This window comes from Aquarana catesbeiana, linkage group LG02 (assembly GCF_042186555.1).
Source record: "Aquarana catesbeiana isolate 2022-GZ linkage group LG02, ASM4218655v1, whole genome shotgun sequence".
NCBI classification, from domain to species: domain Eukaryota; kingdom Metazoa; phylum Chordata; class Amphibia; order Anura; family Ranidae; genus Aquarana; species Aquarana catesbeiana.
Genome location: NC_133325.1, coordinates 716,921,115 through 716,944,334, shown reverse-complemented (window position 1 = coordinate 716,944,334; position 23,220 = coordinate 716,921,115). Strand labels below are relative to the sequence as shown.

At 41.4% G+C, this 23,220-nt stretch overlaps 1 long non-coding RNA gene across 1 annotated transcript in view; it reads left to right on the top strand.

Annotated features, from left to right (window-relative positions):
- The window catches only part of LOC141129174 (uncharacterized), a 244,465-nt gene that overhangs the window by 169,853 nt on the left and 51,392 nt on the right, over nt 1-23,220 (top strand). Inside the window, exon 2 of the long non-coding RNA XR_012241780.1 lies at nt 17,181-17,234. This is a non-coding gene — a long non-coding RNA (uncharacterized lncRNA). The remainder of the gene's footprint in view (nt 1-17,180; nt 17,235-23,220) is intronic.

Sequence of the window (23,220 nt, the reverse complement as noted above, 5' to 3'; positions counted from 1 at the left end):
CGTATTCGGGATTCGTATTCGGAATTCACATTCAGAATATTTCACATTTTTTTAAATTTAACGATCATTTTTAATGCGAAACGTTCAAATAAATTTAGAATCGGTCGAAACCGAAATGTTATATTTTTTTCAATTCTAATGCGGCAAAGTGAACAAACAAAAGGAAAATATTCATCAAATTATTACAATGACTCTTTGGGGTTGATTTACTAAAGGCAAAAAGTTTGTGCACTTTACAAAGTGCAGTTGCTCCAGAGCTTGGTAAATGACTTCCATCATGACTTCCATGACTTCCATCATCCAATCACGTGCTAGGAAAAATGCTGTTTTTTTTCATTTTCCTTGCACGTGATTGGGTATTCTTTGCAAAACTAAGCTTTACCTCATTTACTAAGCTCTGGAACAACTGCTCTTGCACAGTCTATTTGCCTTTAGTAAATCAACCCCCTTAAATCACCTTTGGCTTAACAAAAACAGCTTTATTTTGAAATGGTGCACTGATAACACACACAGTCTTTGATTTCAGAAACATGTCAACAGTTCGAATTTGAATGGAATTCTATGTAAAATTCGATTTGAATTTCAATTTGAATTTTGTTTCGTTATTCAAAGCATTCGGTAAACTTTGTTTATACTGTAATTCGGGTATTCGAATATATCTGAATCTCTGAATAATAAAAAATTTGTCCGAATATTAATTCAGAACTAAACAAAACCGCCTAGTATTCTGACCTGCCGGACAGATGGCGAACGTATCTCCATCCGTCTGTTTTTAAGCGGCCAGGTTTGGATGCAAGCGGGTGTAAAAGGACATCCGCCCCCTATAGAGATCAATGGGTGGTCGATCGCAGGCGCGCCATGTCTCAACCCCATGTCACAACTGTGGCTCTTTACCCACGTGATCGGCTGTGTCGATCACATGGGTAAGGGCACAGAAGTGCCCTTTGTCAGCTCTCCTCGCCTCACACTGACAGAGTGTGAGGAAGGAGAGGAGAGCCGATCAGCGGCATCTCCTCACAGGGGAGACTGTGCAGGTGATCAAGGCACTGATCATCTGTGCTCCGAGTGCCCAGCAGTGATTCCAGTCAGTAACCATCTGTGATGCCAATCTGTGCCCATCAGTGACACCAATCTGTGCCCATCAGTGATGCAAATTTTTGCCCATCAGTGATGCCAATCTGTGCCCATCAGTGATGCCAGTCAGTGCTGCCTTTCAGTGCCCATCAGTACCATTCATCAGTGCCTCCTATCAGTGTCTCCCATCAATGGCCACCAGTGCCGCCTATCCATGCTGCCTATTATTGTTCATCAGTGCCACCTATCAGCGCCCATCAGTGCAACATATTAGTGCCACCTCATCAGTGCCCTTCAGTGCTGTCTCATCAGTTGCCATAAGTGCCACCTCATCAGTGCCCATCAGTGCAACCTATCAGTGCTGCATCATCAGCGCACATCAGTGAAGGAGAAAAATTACTTATTTACAACATTTTCTGACAGAAACTAAGAAAAACTTTTCTTTTCAAAATTTTCGGTCGTTTTTTTAGCAAAAGATAAAAAAAAAAACAGCAGTGATTAAATACCATCAAAAGAAAGCTCTATTTGTGTGAAAAAAAAAATCATATGGATACAGCGTTGCATGACCACGCAATTGTCATTCAGAGTGTGACAGCACTGAAAGCTGAAAATTGGCCTGGAAAGGAGGTAAAAGTGCACAGTTTTGAAGCAGTTAAAAGTCTCTCTGCTCACCAAATTGTGTTTTTAAAACTTTCTTTACAATAGTACATGCCTTCCATGCAATTTAAATAAAACAAAAAAAACTTGAAAATTAGCCTTGAAAGAGGCCAGAAAGACTTCCCTTAGACTTCAAACTAGATTGCCTCTATCTGTAATATTTGCAGATTTCATGCTGGGTTATAGGAGCCTCCTGCAAATCGAACATAGGCCAATTCACTCATCATTACAGTCCTTGGGTCAGCTTCTTGCTCACTGGACAGATATGATAATGCTGATTCACTGTTTAATAAGAAGGCTGGATATTGAAATGTTATATAGGAAGTCAAACTGCTGATCCACTTAGATGAATTGCTTAGTCAGGACCTTAATTTGTAACTTGTCCAGCTGTGCAGTGAAAAATGTGTGTAAATCACAAGTGTGTCAGATTATAGTGAAACCCTAGGCCTTCTTCAACTATCTCAGCGCTATGAAAATATCAGGTTTCATAAAATACAGAACTTCCAGAATTGCAATATATGCGTATTTATGTTACAGGGAAAATTGTGTCAGCTGCCGCTTAAAATGCAAATGCATAACAATATCAATAAAATTGTAATACAAATGGTACAAAAGTCCAGCTCAAGTGCCTATAATCATTACAGCAGCACTACTGTCATAATAAATTATGATCAGCTTTCATTTGTTAGTAGCACACGAGAAAATACAGTTGACAGATGGTGAGAGAATCCCAGAAGACACACAGATGGTGATCCTACTGTGAAAGATAAAAGTGCACCTCACACCAGAGTCCATGTGTCACACTCCCCTTTGGGGTTCACACTCACCAGAGAGATGAACACATTGGGCATTGATATGTTAGCCATGGCTATCCTCAGTGTCATGGAGGGTGTCCCAGATTATCCTGGGATCTCCATCGGTACTCGGACAGAAAAAAGGCTCATATAGCGTAATTCCGTTTTTCTCTCACGATTTATTTAATTTCCAAATCAGTATATTCCATAAAACACCATCAGTCAAACTATATAAAAGACTATATAGGCATAAACGAGTGTTCCACACGACACAGGAGGTGGTGAGACTCACACACTACAGGCAGGTCCAACGCTTACTTCCTGGTTTGTCTCTTCCTGATCGTGGAATGCACAGGACACTCTCGGTCGCCATAAGGTCACGCAGTGACGCGTTTCGTCATCACGACTTCCTCTGAGGGCGTGGCCTTACGGTGCAGCGTCCCGGCTTTACATATCAGCATAATGCTATGCAAACATTAACCCTGCCAGTGTGCTAACATTGGACACACCCGCGGCTTCTATATTACAGCTTGGGAATCATTCTATTTTAGATATTGCATGACATAAATAACCTCTACATCTGCATGCATTAAACATTGTACAATCTATATGACATTTTACTAGTACATGACATATCCTAGTACACCAAAATGCCATCATTAATTAAACTATCATCTTCATAGCCACATAGTATAGATAGACTAAATTACACAGCATGTTATGATAATGAACGCTCAAATAAAGATTAAAACGTTTAAAAAATCCCTAAAAAATCACTAAATTCATTAATGCTTAAATGCTATCCAACACTAAACACTACATGCTTAAAACCATCAAAAGTATTAAAATGCTTATAACAATAATTTCAATAACTTGTATACTAGCAATAACAGCCAAATAAAGTGCAGAGAAGAGGACTTGGATAATAATCAGTGGTATATTAAAATTCATACAAAATTAATACAAAATTACTTATAAATCACCCTATGTGGAGTCTAATACTGGATAGCTTCAATAATCGCTAATGAAGCAATTTATATCCAACTCCACATTTTTTTTTGTTTAATATATTAATATATTTTTATTGATGACAGGAAGTCCAGTCCAAAGAAATGCACATCACATGCTTGAGCAAACAATACATACATGAAATGATTTAAGTTCCAGAACACACTGGATCAACATATAGTGATAACCGTTCAAAGCATAGATGATCAAGGTACATAAAGTACAACATTTGAAGAAGGACCTAGTCCTGACACATTTTTTATTTATTGAAACACTTATACATTAAAAGAGAAAGAAGTGAGAATTGTGTGGGAGGAAAAGAGAAAAGAAAGAAAAAGAAAAAGCACAGAGACAAAGTAAGAAAAGATAGAGAGGGGGGTTGGGAGGAGGGGTGGGTGGGTAAAGTAGGCCGTCTGCCTCAGCCAGAGTCCTGTAATTTAAAATATAAGCACGTTATGTGTTCAAAGCCATAATTTCCGCGTATGCCGCAGTATACTTGAAGGCGAACTAACGGGACCATATTTTTTTCCCTAAGTCTGATTTGTTTCTGAGGGAGAAGGTTAAATCTTCCATATAATATGTGTGGTCTACTTCACCTATCCATTGGCATAGGGAAGGTATCTTAGGGGTTTTCCAGGACCTAGGTATGAGGGCCTTAGCAGCATTTAATAAATGTGGTGTGATGGATTTTTTGTATGTTCCTGGTTCCTGGTTCGTCTGTACAATGCAATAATACTTGCCAGGGAATCTCTGAACCCTGGATTTCTTTTATCCAGTGGAGAATAGTGAGCCAAAAGGGTCTGATAAGTGGGCAGAACCACCAAATATGGGCATGCGTCGCTCTCTCCCCACAGCCCCTCCAACAAAGAGGTGAATTCTGAGGGAGGAGCTTATGGAGTACAGCGGGTGTGTAGTGCCACCTGGTCAAGAGTTTATAGTTAATTTCAGCTGCTTTTGAGGACATAGAAGACGAATGAGAGAGTTGAAGAATGGATGACCTTTGGGTTTTCGTTAGGATCTTATGGAGGTCTTTCTCCCAATTGCGGAGGAAGCTAGGGTATCCTGCAGTAGCTAGTGATCTTAGTGATTTATAAAAATAAGAAAGAGGTTTCTCCACTGGGTGGACATCTACAAATGCAGTTTCTATCGCCGTTAAGTTGGTCGTATTGCGCAATGGTTTTGGGAGGGTCTTGATAAAGTCTGACAGTTGTAAATATCTCCATTGATCCATGAGCGATGGGTTCGGCGCTGCTGTGAGCTTGGAAAGAGGTACAATGTCAGAGTCCTTGATGACTTGGTGTAGTAAAACAGAGTTCCCAAGGTTCCAAGAGTGAAGTTTGGGGTCAATGTTCCCGGGAGGAAAATACATATGACCAGTTATTGGCATAAGAGGAGAGTTGTATTGCCAGGCATGTTTTTTGCAAAGTAGGTCCCAAGTCTTGGGTGTAGTATGTGAGAGGAGACGCATCCTTAGATAAGTGCCTGACTTTCTTCGGAATCCAGATTAAGGGATAAAGGTCAGAACCCCCCAGTGCCACCTCCAGTGACACCCAGAGCTTCGAGTCTTTGTGATATTTCCAATCTGAGATTCTGGATAAAATAACTGCCAAAAAATATTGTTTAATGTCTGGAAGAGCCAGACCTCCCTCTGCTTTTGACCTAGCAAGAAGTGATCTGGCCAACCTGGGGCGACGTCTGTTCCAGACATATCTACATATCATAGTTGTTATGCGTGTAAAATACCCCGCTGGAGTTTGAAAAGGTATCATTTGAAACAAAAATAGCAACCTGGGCAGTATGTTCATTTTTACCACGCCTATCCTCCCCATCCATGAATGTGCCAGTTGTGACCATCTTTGAAGATCGGATTTGACTGAATTTAGTAAGGGCATGAAGTTGGCTTGGAATAAAGAAGATAATGAGGGCGTAAGGAATATACCTAGGTATTTCATGGCTTTCTTTTGCCAACTGAAGGGGAAAGATTCCTGCAGGTGGCCCGCGGTTTCTTTGGGAACTGAGATATTCAAAATTTCAGATTTTGACATATTAATTTTGAAATTTGAGATTTGATTAAAGGTCGAGAAGGCTTGCATTAAATTAGGTAGAGTAATTCTGGGCTGCTGAATGTAAAACAAAATGTCGTCCGCATATGCGGCATATTTATGTTCAAAAGAGGCCACTGTGATGCCATGTATGTTCGGGTTATGTCTTAATGTCGATAAGAAGGGTTCTAGCGAGAGGGCGAATAAAATTGGCGAGAGAGGGCAACCCTGGCGGGTACCGTTATGCAATACGAATGAGTCACTTAGAGTACCATTTATTCTGAGCTGGGCTGTGGGATAATTATAAAGGGCTGCTATTTGGCTAAGGAAAAAAGGGCCTATCCCCAGGTGGGCCAGGGTCGCCATTAGGAACTCCCAGTCCACCCGGTCAAACGCCTTTTCAGCGTCCGTTGACAATAACAGGGTGGGCTGGGAGGTCCCGCGTACATGCGCAATTAGGGAAAGGGTTCGTAGAGAGTTGTCTCGTGCCTCTCTTCCGGGAATGAAGCCTGTTTGTTCGTTTGAAACCCATTTTGGAACTAAAGGGAGAAGTCTATTGGCTATTAGCTTTATAATTTAGCGTCTAAATTCAAGAGGGAGATGGGACGATAACTACCGCAACTACTAGGGTCCTTCCCTGCTCTGGGTATAATAGTAATATGTGCGTGTAGTGTTTCTGATCTAATGGGATCCCCAGATGGGATTGAGTTAGCATAGTTAGCTAGCCGCGGAAGCAAGATATCAGCGAAAGAACGGTAATATAAGACCGTAAGCCCATCCGGTCCCGGTGCCTTACCCGTGGCCATGGCCTTAAGTGCCCCATGTAACTCCTCCGTGGTGAATGCGCCATCTAGGGTAGCTAACATGTCGTCTGCTAATCTTGGCAGTTTGGCCTGAGCTAGGTAATCTTGTATGGCCTGCGTGCGAGTTGCCTGGTCGGGTATATTATGATGAACGTGGTATAAGTGCTGATAAAACGATCGAAACTCTGCCGCTATTGCAGGGGTATGGTGTAGTAACTCGTCTGTTTTGGACTTAACTTTAGCAATAAAGGTTGCAGCTTTTTTTTGTTGCAGAGAGCGAGCCAGCACTCTGCCGGGTTTGTTGCCCCATTCGTATGTACCTTGAGCTACGATGCGGAATTGTTCTTTTTGTTCGATGTGAAAAAGATTCTTCAAATCTTCTCTTTTTTTGGTCAGAGCCTCAAGCACAGACTTTGCGAGGCCTGCTTTATGCTGTCGCTCAAGAGCGCCTATATTCCGGAGAAGTTCTGATTGCTGCATCGCTCTCTCTTTTTTTTTCCTAGCCCCTAATTCAATAAATTACCCACGGATGAAGGCCTTATGGGCCTCCCAAAGTACACCCGGGGAAATCTCTGGGCATGCATTGTCCCGGAAGTACTGTGCCAGCTTAGTGCTAATAGCGGCGGTGTCAATGTCTTCCGAGAGTAAATGATCATTCAGTTTCCAGTTTACATTTTTAATTGGGATGGATGGGATTTTTATCTTAAGAATAATTGGTGCGTGGTCCGATAGTGTTGAGGTTTCTATCTTTGAGTCCGTGATAAGGGGAAGATGATGGTAATCAATAAAAAAATAATCGATGCGCGAATAAGAGTGATGCAAGTGTGAGAAATGGGTATAATCTCTCATATTAGGATTGAGGATTCTCCAGATGTCTATTAGCTGAGCATCGTGAAGGCGTTTACGTATGAGTGTTAAGCGCCTGTGCGTGATACAAGATGTGCCTAGAGACCTGTCTATAGGGAGTTCCAAGGGGGTATTAAAGTCCCCTGACAGTAACACACAACCCTGAGCAAAATCCGTCAATTTAATAAGGGTGGCAGCCAAGAAACTAGTTTGGTCACGATTGGGAGCGTATAACGTAGCAATGGTACATGACATACTGCCCAGCACGCCTCTAATAAACAGAAAACGCCCCGAAGGGTCACTTACCATAGAATCAAACGTGAACGAGGTACCCCTGCGGAAGCCAATGGCCACGCCTTTTGACTTGTGTATATCAGAAAGACTGTAGTACCATGTGGGGTACATTGGAGAGAAAAGTTTTACAGATGTTGTATGTGTCAAGTGGGTCTCCTGCAGGCAGACAATGTCGGCCCGCAGGCGACCCAGCTCTCTAAATAAGTTGTGTCGTTTACCTGGCGCATACAGTCCTCGGACGTTAAGTGAGAGTAAGTTGAGCTTAGCCATTGACACCGTCAGGGGGAACCCGCCCCACATAGTCACCGAACCCATTTGATCCGAGGCAGACAACCAAGAAGGAGGTTAGGGAAAAAGTGGGATGGGGCTGGGAAAGACAAAGAGAAAAGGCGGAAGGAAAAAGAGAAAGAAAAAAAAAACAAAAATAAGGAAGTAAATTATCAAACCGTATCATCACAATCACCACCCAATCTATCTGCAGGTGGTAACCAGCACGCAGAACACTGCAGTGCGTGATAGGGGTAAATCGCGAGCCCCGTACCCTCGGACCTCCAACCCTCTTGGGGGCGGGCTCACGAGCGCACGGGACCCCCCCACACCCCTGGGGGGACGGGTCCGCCGCCTGGTACGACAAACAGGAAGCGCTCAATACGGCGCACGTGTCCGTCTCGGAGCTCCGGAGCCAGCACAAACAAAACATAATATACAAAACCCAAGGAGAATTTTCTACATACATCAAAATCAAAATTATATGTTAATAAATCCAGTAAACCCACTAGGATAACTCTCTCTGTAGCCCTTAGCTATATTTCTCTAAGAGTGGAATCTAAAGACTCCGTAATGGCAAAAATGAGAAAAAATTAGAAAAAAAAAAAAAAAATTAGAAAAAATTAACGGATCAAAAAAAACTAGAAACAAATGAGAAAAGATCCGTTATAACATAACTGATATCTTGATACTTGCGGCTACCACAGAGGACACGATGTTGCAGGCCAGGGCCGTAGTACATCAGAGTAGAAGTCACCCCACTTGGGGAGGGGATGATCCGGAAGAGCCCGATCTACGCTTGTGATCCACTTTCTGCCATTGTGGTTCTGAAGAGGTAGTGGTAGGAGGGATGAAATCTTGCCATCCTGGGAGCTCCGGTGTGGGTATGTTAAGATCCGAACAGAACTTTTCCAGGTCCTCTGGGAAGCGAAGTGTCACAGTCTTGCCCTCCTTGTGTGCAATGAGTGATGCAGGGAACCCCCAGCGATAGGTAATCGATGCTGCGCGGAGCTTTTCAGTCAGGGGACGCAGAGCCCTGCGCCGATCCAACGTTTCCCTGGCCAAGTCTGGGAAGAATAAGAGAGAGGCCCCATCAAAGTCCAGTGGTGATTTTTCACAGGCCTTCTTCATTATTATCTCTTTTTCCTCAAAGTAATGCAGCCTGCATATGACGTCACGCGGGACCTCTGATGACATATTGCGGGGGCGCAGGGCCCTGTGAGCCCGATCTATCTTCAAAGGAAAGTCCGCTGCCTGACCGAGCAGGCCATTAAAAATACCCCGCAGGGAAGGGAGGAGATCATCTCCCGTGGCCTCCGGCAACCCTCTTATCCTGATGTTGTTCCGCCTGTTGCGGTTCTCTTGGTCCTCGATCTTATAGAGGGCCATTCTGTGTGAGATAGAGAGGGTGCGGGTAGTGTTCTGCAAGGCCCTAATGGCAGCCACGTGACGATCCAGCCACAGCTCGGACTCCTCCACCCGCTCTAACACATGCGCGAGATCCGACCGCACCGCAGAGAGTTCCTTTTTAATTGAGCGCTCCAGCCCAGAGAACAAGGAAGCCACCTCCGTTTTAGTGGGGAGATCACTCACGAGCGCTGCAACCTCAGGGTACTTGGAGGCGCCTTCTTCTCCCTCTGAACAAGCCGAAGTAGCTGGGGAGTGTCTCCTGGACTCAGGCCTATGGCGGGAGGCGGGGCACGAGCCGCGAGGAGAGCGGCCTAGATCATCCATGTCGAGGGTGTCCTCCGGATCTACGGCCAGGTAGCGTTTTATAGATCCCGAGGGGGTTCCCTTTTTAGGCAGGGACTTGCCTGATCTCTTCCGCATGGTGTGCAGGTTTGGAGCGGGAGAAAACCTTGGGTTAAGCCGGTAGATAATAGTGCCAGCTCCGGAGCTCAAGGGAGACACGTCTTCACCGCTGCATACCTAAACCACGCCCCCATATCCAACTCCACATTTAACCCCTAAGGGGTAAGGGTATTGATTTAAAAAATCTAGTACATTTCACGTTTGGAAAGTTCCCTAACCTGGTTAGACCACTGGTTTTACATGATCTACCCCCCAAAATCTCAAACCTGAGGGGTCCTGATGGTGATAAAGTTTAAAGTGCAGCGAGACATTATGGTCTTTAAACCCAAGTTTAATATTCTGTATGTGTTCTGCAATACGGGCCTTCAAAGGTCTTTTAGTGCGGCCCACATACATCAACCCATAAATCACAAGTATGGCTGTACAGAAATTCAAATCCATTGGTAGATAAAACAGTAAACATATCTGCATTTTGAACTTTGATATTAAAAGCCTTTATTCAAATATACTCCTCAATTACCATGAAGGATATGATGCAGTTGCAAGCCCATATATTACCTTATAAAAGTAGCAATGCCATTAAATCTGTGATGTACATAACCTATGTAGAGCGCTACGAGAGGGTCCCAGAAGGCCTATCCACTACAGACTGCCTGCAGGACCAGTCATCATGCAGAGGGAAAGAGAATACTTTACTACAGGAAGCTCCGTCAGAGGTAAAGTTTCACACTGGCTTACTGCACAGATCCAAACAAATACACAAAGCACACCAAGATTCAAATAGGAATACCCATGCCTCTTGTATTTAGACAATATTTGCTTATCTGAGAGTTCAGATTTAGCTATGTATTTATCCGCTGATCTGGAATTTCATTGAAAACCCTTTCGACTCTATTTCACCCTCACACAAGACCATTATTATGGTCTATTTCTCCTGTGTCTGGGGTCTCCAGTTATCTGGAGATGCTTGTCTCTAGTTATTTTTTTAGTCTGGCATTCTAATGGTCATGGTAGTAAACAAAAGTAGCTATTCTGGAATAAAAAGAATTAATCATGGGTTCCGCTTAGCAGCAAAAATACAAAACTTAAATGTGTTTTGAGGGAAGCTGCACTTTAATTATTGGTTACTTATATAGTGGTTGACATTGCATGATTTATTACCGACCCTTCTAGCTTCTAATGTAATCTCTGTACTACACTTAGACAAACACACACCAGAGCAGATCTGTATTATACTGTATATACCCTTGTAAGAAATTGGTTACTACCACCTCTTTATTGGACATGATGTTACCAATATCTATAGCATGACAGTAGGTCAAATTACCAAAAATGTTGATTCTTATTACATGCTATATTTGTACCATCAGCCCACTTTGAGCTGTTCAACATGTCACACATACACTTCTCCTCTGCTCCATTACCAAGGACGAGAAAAGTAGAACTATACTGCACATATTTCATCATTCTCAAAAGCGTTTCCCCTCCCAACGTGCATCCTGAGCCCCTTATTTTACACATGTAGCCAGGTCCTGGACTACAGAAACATGGAGAAGGAGACATTGCCCTTTTTTACTGTCAGGTTTACTTTCACTTTCTACTGCAATGCTGTTTTTTGTGTTGCCCTTTCCCCTCAAGTCAGCAGGGGGAGACATAGCCCGGGAAGCCTGTGGACTTTTATACAGAATGCTGAGGATCATGGAAACTAAAGTCAGAACAGCAGCCATTAAATGGGTTTTATGGGCCCTTTACACTACAGTTCCCAGAGAACACCGAGGCAGAGGGGGGAGTGGTGGAATAGTTTTTAATGGACTGCATGAGAAACTTACTTCTCTTGGCTCCATGGGAGTCTTGTGAGCACACCTGCCCGTTTGCCACATATATGCAGGAGGCGGGGACCAGAGCCTGAGGTCTAAGGGCGTTGACACTAGAGGCAGCACTGCATGGATCATGGCGATTTCATCAATACTGCTGTTGCAGCGGTGGAACCAGAGCAACCTTTCACCCTCCTCTTATCATTGCTGATCACCAGAGTTATCTGTGTGGAGGCAAAGGGGTCCCTTTCTACAATGGGAGTCTGCGGCCATACTACAAGGACTGGTAAGAGGGCTCACTGCCCATTATCCACCTACTCATAGTAGAGACTGAGTTACTGAAGGCAGGACTTTTAGTACATAGCATCTATACTGCACCAATACCGCACCTAAACTGCATGCTGGTTTATCAAGACTGTTGGTAAGTGCACCAACGCTCCTTAACCACTTCCCGCCTGCCATATAGCAATATGACGTGCACAAAGTGGTTCTATTATCCTGATCAGACGTCATATGACGTGATTAGGATAACCCGCGATCACGAGGCCGCAAGGGGGCGCAGCGCAGCGATCGTTGATGTGGTGTGTCAGTCTGGCAGAGACTCTTTACCACGTGATCAGCTGTGTCCAATCACAGCTGATCACAGTGTAAACAGGAAGTTTATCGTCTTTTCCTCCACTCGTGTCTGACAGATGCAAGTAGAGGAGAGCCATTTGGTTGCTGACGGGTGGGGTCTGCGCTAATTGATTATCAGTACCCTCAAGGATGCCCACCCAGGACCACCAGGGATGCTGACCATGGATGCCCACCCAGGACCACCACGTATTAACTTTAAAGGTGCCAGTCAGTGCCCATTCTAGATGCCAGTCAGTGCCCAGCAGTAAAGACTACCAGTGCCTCCTCATCAGTGCTGCCTATCAGAGCCATATATTAGTGCCACCTATAAGTGCCCATCAGTGCCGCATATCAGTGCCGCCTATCAGTGCCCATCAGTGCCACCTATGAGTGCCCATCAGTGCCGCCTATCAGTGCCCATCGGTGCTGCATATCAGTGCCACCTATCAGTGCCCATTAGTGCCGTCTATCAGTGCCCTTCCATGCTGCCTATTAGGGCCTCATCATCAATGCCCATCAGTGCCACCTGTCAGTGCAGCCTTAACAGCCCCCATCAGTGAAGGAGGAAAATTACTTATTTACAAAATGTTATAACAAAAACAAGGAAAAACATTATTTTTTGCAAAATTTTCGGTCTTTTTTTATTTGTTAAGCAAAAAAAAAACAAAAAGCCAGTGGTGATCAAATACCACCAAAAGAAAGCTTTATTTGTGTGAACAAAATGATAAAAATTTTGTTTGGGTACAACGCAGCATGACTGCGTAATTGTCATTCAAAATGCGACAGCGCTGAAAGCTGAAAATTGGTCAGGGCGGGAAGGGTGGAAAGTGCCCATTATTGAAGTGGTTAAGGAGCCCTAACTATATTCGGCAGAAGAACACAATAATGGATTACCTTCCTATAACAGCATTCTACAGGCCCCCCCCCCCCCCCAATTTTCCTACTACTTCTATAAAGGGTACATCCATCCAGTTAGCCTAGGCCTAGAATAGACTCCCGTAATGCACTTTGGCAGTGTAGATTCCTGAACGCAGTAAACTTATTCTCATCACTGTCCATTTCTGCACTGCGATGGCCTTGCTACTGTTTATGCTGATCCTGGTATATAGCATTTACATGTAGACCCACTGCTAACTACTGGTCAAACTATATTTTGAATTACATTACTACTATTGCTAAATCATTTTCATGGCTGAATCATTACTAATCATATTGTGTGACAATATAGTGCCTTCCCTAATCTGGTTCGTGTTTGCTTTCTGATATAACATCATTATAGTGTACTTGGTGTTGCCTTTAGTGATTTCTGGGATATTACAGGCTTGATTTCTGGGATATTGCAGGCTTTGTGCACTTAACCTAGAGTGTCAGAGGGGCTGAAGTCATTAAAGTGGTAGTAAACCTCTGGACTTTTTTTTTCTTACCCTGCAAGGTAATGTCATAATGTGCACCACATACTAGCACATTATTTTAAACTTACCTTAAAACAAAGCCATTCCAGCGCCGAGATGTCAGAGCTGCAGACGCTCCCATCTTCACCCGTCTTCCTTCCAGGTTCGCAGACTCGTTGTTATACAGCGGCAGGTTGGCTCCTGTGCTCTTGCCGTACTGGCAGCGTGATTTCGCTCCCGCTGCACGCTGCAAGAGTGTGCCGGTAGGTCCGGCGGACTCTATGCCTAGTACAGAGGCAGAACGGGGATCTGCCAGCGTAAACAAGCGAATCCCCATTCTGACAGGGGACATGTCAGAGATCTTCTGTTACCAGTGATCGGAACAGTAATCTCTGCCATGTTCCAGTGAGCCCATCCCCCCTACAGTTAGGACACACCCAGGGAAGACAGTTAACCCCTTGATCGCCCCTTAGTATTAACCCCTTCCCTGCCAGTGTAATTTTTACATTGATCAGTGCATTTTCATAGCACTGATCAATGTAATGATGTCACTGGTCCCCAAAAAGTGTCATTTGGGGTCAGATTTGTCCACCGCAATGTCGCAGTCCTGCTAAAAATCGCAGATCACCACCATTACTAGTAAAAACAATAAAAAATAAATAAAAGTCCCTAAATCTGTCCCATAGTTTGTAGACACGATAACTTTTGTGCAAACTAATCAGTGTATGTCTATTGTGAATTTTTGTTTACCAAAAATATGTAGAAGAATACATATCGGCCTAAACTGACGAATAAGTGTATTTTTACTTATTTATTTATTTATTTTTGGATATGTATTATAGCAAAAAGTAAAAAAAAAAAAAAACTGTTTTTTTTTTTTCAAAATTGTCGCTCTTTGTTTCTTTATAGCGCAAAAAATAAAAACTGCAGAGGTGATCAAATACCACCAAAAGAAAGCTCTATTTGTGGGGAAAAAAGGACATCAATTTTGTTTGGGTACAGCGTCGACCGACCATGCAATTGTCAGTTAAAATGATGCAGTGCCGTATCGCAAAAAATGGCCTGGTCATTAAAGGGGAAATCCTTTAGGTCCTTAAGTGGTTAAGGGGGTTGTGGCAGAGAACAGAGGACCCATCCTACCTAGCAGCTATACACACTAATGGCCTACGATTGCTCAGCTAAATATCTGAGCAATCATATTGTGAAGTTCAGTAGTGAGACTCATCATTCATTCTGATGATCCATGTATAGGCAAAAAGTGAGAATCTGGAAGTCTGGTTCAAAGTTAAAAAGCTCTTCAGCACTACCCCCCCCCCCCCCCCCTTTTCTCTGCATGTTACGATGGTCCCTGGCTTTAAATGTTTGGGGGGAACACATTTTTGACAACCTCACCTGAAGCATCAATACAGCCAGCATAGTGAATCAATACCTTTACATTTTGAGGAGATTGAAGTGTACTGGCCTTGGTACTTCAGTACTCACCTCATTTTACGGGTGGGTAGTGGAGAGCATCCTTACTTCTTGCATTGCCATTTGGTCTGGTAATTGCTCTGCTGTGGATAAGCAGGTATTGCAGCAGACTGCCCAGAAGACTATTGTCAGCAATCTGTCCACCATCAGTAATATTTAGCCCTTTAGACCTTACAATGGTCAATTCCCATCATATGGACTGTTTTTTCCCTCCCTTCAGGTCAGAAGTTTTTCCGTATTAGGGCTGAGGAACAGCTTTTTTTCCTGAAGTTGTGAGATTAACAAACGCTGCATCACTCTAAATTATTGTTGCTAGTACTATATTTTTTCTGGGCATCTCTGCAATTTGAGATTGATAATATTTTATTTTATGATTGATAATGTACTGTTTTGAGAAAAGTGTTGCTCTTTATGTGTAGTTGTTGCTTACATTGAACAAAGTGGTGTTAATTGGATATTGTTTTTTATCTTCTCACTTTTATTTTAAGCTTACTTTTTAAATACATATATATTTTTGATTCTTGAATATATTATTGTTCCCCAGGACCTGAGTACCTTATTTCTTTACTTTCATGTTTTTGGAATAAAATATCCTTTCCCTTCTCCTTTTATGAAATGTTGCGCTTTATGTTGCAACTATAATAAAGATGTGAGGGGGCGCTAATTTGAAAATATAAACAGATGCTGTGGTGCAATTAAAAAATAAAGTGCAAAGTGCAATAAGCCATTCGATTTAATGTGAAAAAGTCCTTAGAAATAAAGTTCATAAAAAGTCTTCTAAGTTATTAAATTCCTTCTTTCTTCAACATGAGACACTCTTGTGAACCATCACCATCTATTGCTTATTTACCCGACAGTGTCCAAGTGGATGTACACTCACCAAATAGCCATGACCTCTTTAACTAAAAAGAAGGTCTAAAATCGCCTAGATTGATGAGTCTCCTTCAGGATCTTCTTCTACCTGTTAAGGGTTCTAAGCAACTCTCCTCCTCTCCACCATAATACTGTGTAATGAAAAAGGGAAACGATATAGTGTAATTCTGTTTTTGTTACAAATCAAGTTAAAAGGCTGCTTACATTGTATAGTGCCCTCCCTGGTACTAGGATATCTAGCATAGAACGCTGTAAGGGAACGCCGCCGCTCTGCTCACACTCTTGAGCAGGCGTGCGTTCCACTGACCGATTGGTGAAAACTGGAAGACAGGGACCCGGAAGTGACATGACCGGTACTCCATGCCTCCTTTTGGGCACTATCAGGTGAATAAGCAATAGATGGTGATGGTTCACAACAGTGTCTCATGTTGAAGAAAGAAGGAACTTAACCACGTCGACTGCCGCACGGCGATTACATACGTCGGCAAAATGGCACTGGCAGACAAAAGTTTAGTTTTGTTTAGATTTGTTAATCTAGTTATTTAGTTTTGTTAAATTCGGTTGATTCGTTCACTTCCTTTTTGGGATTTGTATTTGAGATTTGTATTCTGAATTAGTTTTATGTCTTTTTTCTAATTTTCCTCGAATTTACCAAATTGTCGGCCGAATCTAAAACTTTCTTTTCTTTTTTTTTGGATTTGAATGTGGCAAAGTGATCAAACAAAAGAAAAATCTTCATCAAATGATCACAATGGGGTTGATTTACTAAAGGCAAATAGACTGTGCACTTTGCAGTCGCTCCAGAGCTTAGTAAATGAGGTAACGCTTCACTTTTGAAAGATTACCCAATCACATGCAAGGAAAATGAAAAAAACAGCATATTTGCTTGCAGATGATTGGAAGATGGAAGTTAGCAGAGCTTCTGCTCATTTACTAAGCTCTGGCGCAACTGCCCTTTGCAAAGTGCACAATCTATTTGCCTTTAGTAAATCAACCCCAATGATTCTTTAAATCACCTTTGGCTTAACTAAAACAGCATTATTTCGAAATGGTACTCTAATAACACACACAGTCTTTGATTTCAGAAACATGTTTACAGTTCGAATTCAACTAGAATTCGATGTCAAATCAGATTTGAATTTCAATTCGAATTTTCAGAAATTCGGACAAATTTAGTTTTGTTATTCAAAGCATTCGGTAAACTTTGTTTATACTGTAATTTGGGTATTTGGATAAATCCAAATCTCAGAATAATTAAAAATTTGTCCAAATATTTATTCGGAACGAAACGCACAAGTCTAGAATTAACAGTGTACACATTTCATCTAAAACTGCATGACAGAACGTAATACATAAAACTTTGTATCGGCAATAATATATTTTTTCAGATGCTGACAATTAATTCTCTTTTTAATCTTAGGAAACCTTATTCATCAGCGTTTCATCACAGATGATGAACAATAGCCTGAAAGAGGTATTGTATATTCTTTTTATAGCAAAACCTGACCTTGTGCATCAAATTCATGAATCTCTTATGAAGTTACGGAATTTCCTTGTTATCCTTTTAAAAGTGCATAGCGTAGAAGCAAAACTCATCACTATTTTATATTAACTGTACTTAATTAAATGGGCAGTAGGTTATTGCTGAATATTCTTTTTTTTTAATGAACATTTTAGAGAAATAAATAAGAAAGGAACACGTAAAAATGAAAAACGAACTGAAAAGAAAAATGTGTTAAAGAGCAATACCAGACAACAAGTGAAATCAATCAGCAAGTTAGAAAACATTGTGCTAAAGTTAGAATCTTCACTTATTTATCCTCATCTAAGTTTTGCAGAATTGTTTGCTATTATTTCCTTCCCTGTGGATTGGGGGTGGGGGCAACAAGAAGACCGCAGGGAATACCTCTGCTGCATCACAAGCAGGGGCTCTCGGGTTACTTCAAAAATTAATAAGGATGACTGGTACACTACAACAATACCTGGATGCAGGGCCGTCTTTACTATTGATTGGACCCTGGGCAGAGATTTTCTTGCCCCCCCCCTCATGCAGTTTCGTGCTCCACCTGCTCTGATACATACAATAAATAGCAGCTAGACTCAAAATCAGTTTACTGAATAAGATCAGGCAGTGATTGTGATTGGTTGCTAGAGGTTACAGCATATCATTACCGCTCATTGGCTTGTAGAGCTCACAGCACGTGACTTCTGCTTGTTAATTGGTTGCTTGAGATTACTGTACATCAATACTGCTCAGTAATTGGTTGCTAGAGGTTACTGCACTTTAGTACTGCTCACTGATTGGTTGCTAGACTGTACTCAGGGAGGCATGATATACATATGAATGCTGCCTCTATTTACATATCAATGCAGACGGTCCCGCGCTATTAACATATTAATGGTGCCTCTATTTACATATCAATGCCGGTTATTTACATGTAAACACAGGGTCTGCAGGTGAGTCATCTGTGCACAACAATAGGGCAGAGCTGGGCAGCATTAGTAACAGAACTTCACACTGAGATATCCGGACACAGCACGGGACTAAAACTTCAAGGGACAAGGGAATTTAAACAGGGGTAGTTGGCAAATATGAGGCAGCTGCTTTGGAACCCAAAACAATGACAGGGCCCAGGGCAGCTGGCCCTTTGCCCTGCTTTAAAAACGGTCCTGCCTGGATGAATAGCTTAAGTACTGAGCAAGAAGGATTTCTTCCTTGTAGGTATCTTAAGACTTAATGTTTCGTATTGTCCAGAGTGCAGCTGCAAAATTAAAGTGACACTAAATGATATCCTTATTCTCCAAAAATAATCTACACATTCACTACTTAATGGCCCTGTAATCTATTTCTCCTTGTCAAAAGAAGTTTATTGAGTATACAATATTATAAAGATACATAAAGTAAGTTTACAAGGATCTATAAAGTAAGCTCATTGTTTTACAGTAGGGTTTATATAGGTAAATATCATGAAATTTCAAATATTAAACATTGGGTTCACGTAAACCTAAATTAAAGATATATATCATTTCCTTAGTTACTTTTGTAGGTATTTAAATGATTTATACCTACTATACATATTGTTTACAGGTAGAGTGTATATAGGTCAAATAAATTCTGATAATGAGCTTTAATCGTAAGGTGGGGAAAAGGAAAGAGAAAGAAGAAAAAGGGTAGAAAGGCAGAGGTATGGTCCACAAGGTTGTCCCGCTCGTCAGTTTATTATTCTTTTTAGTTCTCTTTGAAGCCTTAGAATGGGTATCTCTGTAAGTCATTTAATCTGTTACCATGGCAACAGGACAGAGTCATTGAAATTTGACAGGAACTGTTGTTTTATCCAAGGATGCCAAAGTTTTTCAAATTTTGGAATTTGATTTTAATCGATGGCTACCATCTTAGCATGGGACATTGTATTATTCATTCTGTGAATTGTTTCTGCTAGTACCAATGTAGGAGATTTCCATGCCTTGGCCACTGTTTGTTTTGCAGCTGTTATTAGTTGGATCATAAGTTTGAATTGAGAGAGTGTTAACCATTCCGGTTTTAGATTAAGTAAAGTTATATATGGATCTGGTTGTATTATTTTTTTAAATATTTTAGATGCCTGTAATCTATTTCTTATTGTGTTTTTCTGCCTCCTTGTAAAATCTTCTGTGTGCTCCTGAACCTATCCCTCTGTTCCCCACTTCCACTTGTTTGGAATGAGCAGGGCTCTTGAAGTGTGGTCATGTGCACTGCACTATGAGCACTACAAATCCCATAGTCCATCCTATAATCCACCTCGGGAGGGAGCAAGAGAGGGTTGCTACATTTCTATATATAGTGATACCATGGAAAATGAATGTGGCCACCCACTAACAGTGAGTCAGATCACAGCAAGCAAAAATAAAATGGAATTTGGAGATTTGGAGGAGGCTGAGAACAGTAGAAGGTACTTTTGTGATGTGAGAATACTTTAACCAGGGGTTAGTGTCACTTTAATCCTAAATTATGGTAATCAACAGAAATAATATTAAATATCAATGCATTGGAAAATGTTGATATCCTGTAGCCTATGTAGCAATAATTTGGTGTTATAGTGCAGGTAAAGATAAATGAGAAATCAAAAAATCCCCTCCACCAGCAATATCTTTTATAAGGTTTTACATTTTTTTGCCTATTTTTTCTCTTTTAAACATTTTTTTTTTTGTGATTTGAACAAATGCTTTCACACAAAAAGTGCATCTACTACCCACTGCTTTTTCTGAAATCTGTAAAAAGCTTGAAGTCCAATTACAGTTATCTCCTGCGATAGGAGTTTTGTTTTTGGTCAAATACTTTTTCAGACTTCTTTATGGAATCAAAGGGTTTTTCCTTTTCCCACTACACTGAGATTGCTCAAGTGATGATAATTATTATTATTATACAGGATTTATATAGCGCCAACAGTTTGCACAGTGCTTTACAATATAAAGGGAGTCAGTGTAGTTACAATACAATAAAATACAAGAGGGTTAAGAGGGCCCTGCTCATAAGAGCTTACAATCTAATAAAGTCAGATTCTCCATTTAGCAGTCAGTTTAAGAAAGATATGATAATGCATACAACATTTACCAAATAGGCAAAGATCACAATTTGTAATCAGGTCCTTGCAATGTATTTTAATTCAACGAAACAAGATTTATCTTTAACGTTTCTAATGAATGGAAATAGATTTGGAAGTTCATTCTATATTTTCATTCCATCCCAGAGTTTAATACATTGCTACCTGCTGATAGCGTTATTTCTTTAAGCTTTGAGCAAATCCAGAACAGTGCTGAGTAAACTAGACTATTAGTGAAAAAGTTTTCATTTGTCAGATACAGTTTTCCGCATGACCTCCCAAAATATCTTTTTTTTCCCCTTAAGTGTATCTGAAAATACTGCTGTTGTGCTTAAAATATGCTTCCAGCACTAAGGGCTAAGAAAATGTTATTTTAGCCATGTTTCTGTTATCCATAATTTCTATGTCACAGCCGTGTTAAGGAGGAAAGGATGTATGTTCCCCAGTACTGTGAGGCTACTCTTTCTAAACCTACCATTATTATTTGGGGTCCAGGTTCATCTCTAGTAGTCATATAGTGGTGTTTTGGGGTTAACCATAAAGAACCTGATGTGTTTCCAAAGCTTGCATCTCTAATAGCTGAAGTTTCCCATAAAAGTAATGGGTGGCTGCACACCGAGGTAGTGAGGAATCTCTTTATTGTAAAATCCATAACATGAATAACACTACAGGACAGGCAAACAGGTACAGGTAGATGCGTTTCACACAGCAACGCTGCGCTTATTCATTACCTGATGTTTCCCATACAGGTTAGGATTTAGGCTATTTTTAGATGTAAACTAGCTGCGCCTCTGAAATGTGATCTGTGTTTGGATCGTTTTACAGGCGGTAAGAAGGCGATATGCATTGTACAAGGTTGTGGGGCATTTGTGGAGCTTTCTCATTTACTTGACTGCTGCCTGATGAACGCAACGAGAGTGATCATTTTTAACGGGTGTGAAGCACAGCATTATGACCGTGGCATGTAAACACCCCCTTTGCTGCCTTTTCAGCTTAAAGTGTTACTAAACCCAAAACAGTAAAATCAGTCTATATATGCAGTAAAGCATGCTTGTTATACTCACTGGGAAACATAAGGGGTTAATCCTGTTCATTGTGTAAAAAGAAGGTTTGATACTGTCTCCTCTGATCCTCCACTTCTTCCAGTGTCCCCAATCCATCTCTTGATAGTACAGAGCCCAGGGAACACGCTGCACATGCTCAGTTTGTTGTGTATTGCTAGAGAGTTTTTTTTTTTCTTTGGAGAGTACATTTGTGATCAGAGCAGGGTCAATCAGCACTGTCCAGGCAGAGGGTTGGGGTCCTCAAGCTTCATAGAACAATCAGGGGAGAATGAAAGCTCCTCCTACAAACTTTAACCAGACACTGATAGAAGTCACAAAAATGCTCTAACTGGTGATGAGAAAAGGTATTTAGCAGTTTATATTGACTAAAAATATTGCATTTCCATGTTCTGTGGGAGACCAGATATAGTGAATGCAGGGTTCTGGGTTTAGTAACATTTTAAGTGGGGGGGAGTGGTGGGAGGCTCTAAAAACGTGTGTGTGCCCCCAACCGCAAGTCTATAAGAACACTTACTGTAAATTTCAAACTTTGTTCAATTTCATCTCCAGAAACATGCCTTACCGTTGCCCTACAATGCATGAACACGCCTAGACTTTTGGGTTGATTTACTAAAGGCAAATAGTTCGCTTTGCAAGAGAATTTTCATTTTGCAAGGACATTTTCCCTTAGCTTAGTGAATGCTGCGAACAGAAGAAAGAACAAATAATACCCAATCACATGCAAGGGAAAAAAATGTATTTTTGCTTGCACATGATTGAATGATGGAAGTCAGGGAGAAGGCATCACCTAATTTACTAATTTACTAAGCTCTGGGGAAAATTCCCTTGCAAAGACAAAATTCCCTTGCAAGGTGAACAGCCTGTTTGCCTTTAGTAAATCAACCCCAGTTGTAGCTCATGCCTATCTCACTGCTATCATTGAAGTAGCCAGTGCAAACACCTACTGTCTGAATTTTTGCTAGTGTACATGAGTTGATAGAAATGTTATAACTATTTTCCTGAATGACATGAAGTTAAAGTATCTCTATACCCAAAAACAAAAATGTACTAGATTGTAGCTTACCAGTCCTTAGCTGTGATAGATGCATTTGTTTTCTTTTTTTTCTTTAATTTTCAGGATTTTGTTTTCCTTTATTTTCACCAGTCGATCCCTCTGGTAACACTCGTCCTGTCCTAGGGTGACAACAGACTCTCACCCACTTTACTGTATCTAAGGAGAAACAGCAGTGTCATCCTAGAAGAGGAAGTGAGTTAGGACTGCAGAACACCCCCTTCTCATTATCATAGCAAAAGGGTAGGTGTTCTGCAGTCCCACCACTTCCTTGTTGGAGATAAAACAGAAACGCGCACTGGACAGAGGACAGCACTGGATTTATGAAACAACAGTTTATGGCTTTTTTTGTATCTTTTCATTACAGATTTAGCAGCATTGTTTTAATGGTATATTTCACAAACAAAAGCAGGGGTCTCCATGCTGTAAAACAAAATAATCTGGTACTGAAATGGCATCTACTGGCATATTAAATGTGTTTGTTTTTTTCCTTTGTAAATGTTACTTTTTCTGTAGTACATCCTACCCCAAGAATGAACAAAAAAAAAACATTAAAAAATTCACAAAACATAAAAAAGTGCTAGTTCCACCTATAAATACAGACCAGAGCCTTAATTCAAGCATGCAGTCTGGCAGGCCAGGAAAGGGGCCCCCTTACCATACCAGGCCACAAACCTATAACACCGGGGCGAGGTAAAATGCTAGGAGGAATCCCCCTGGCAAAGCATCTTGTCCCCATGTTGATAAGGACAAGGTCCTCTTCCC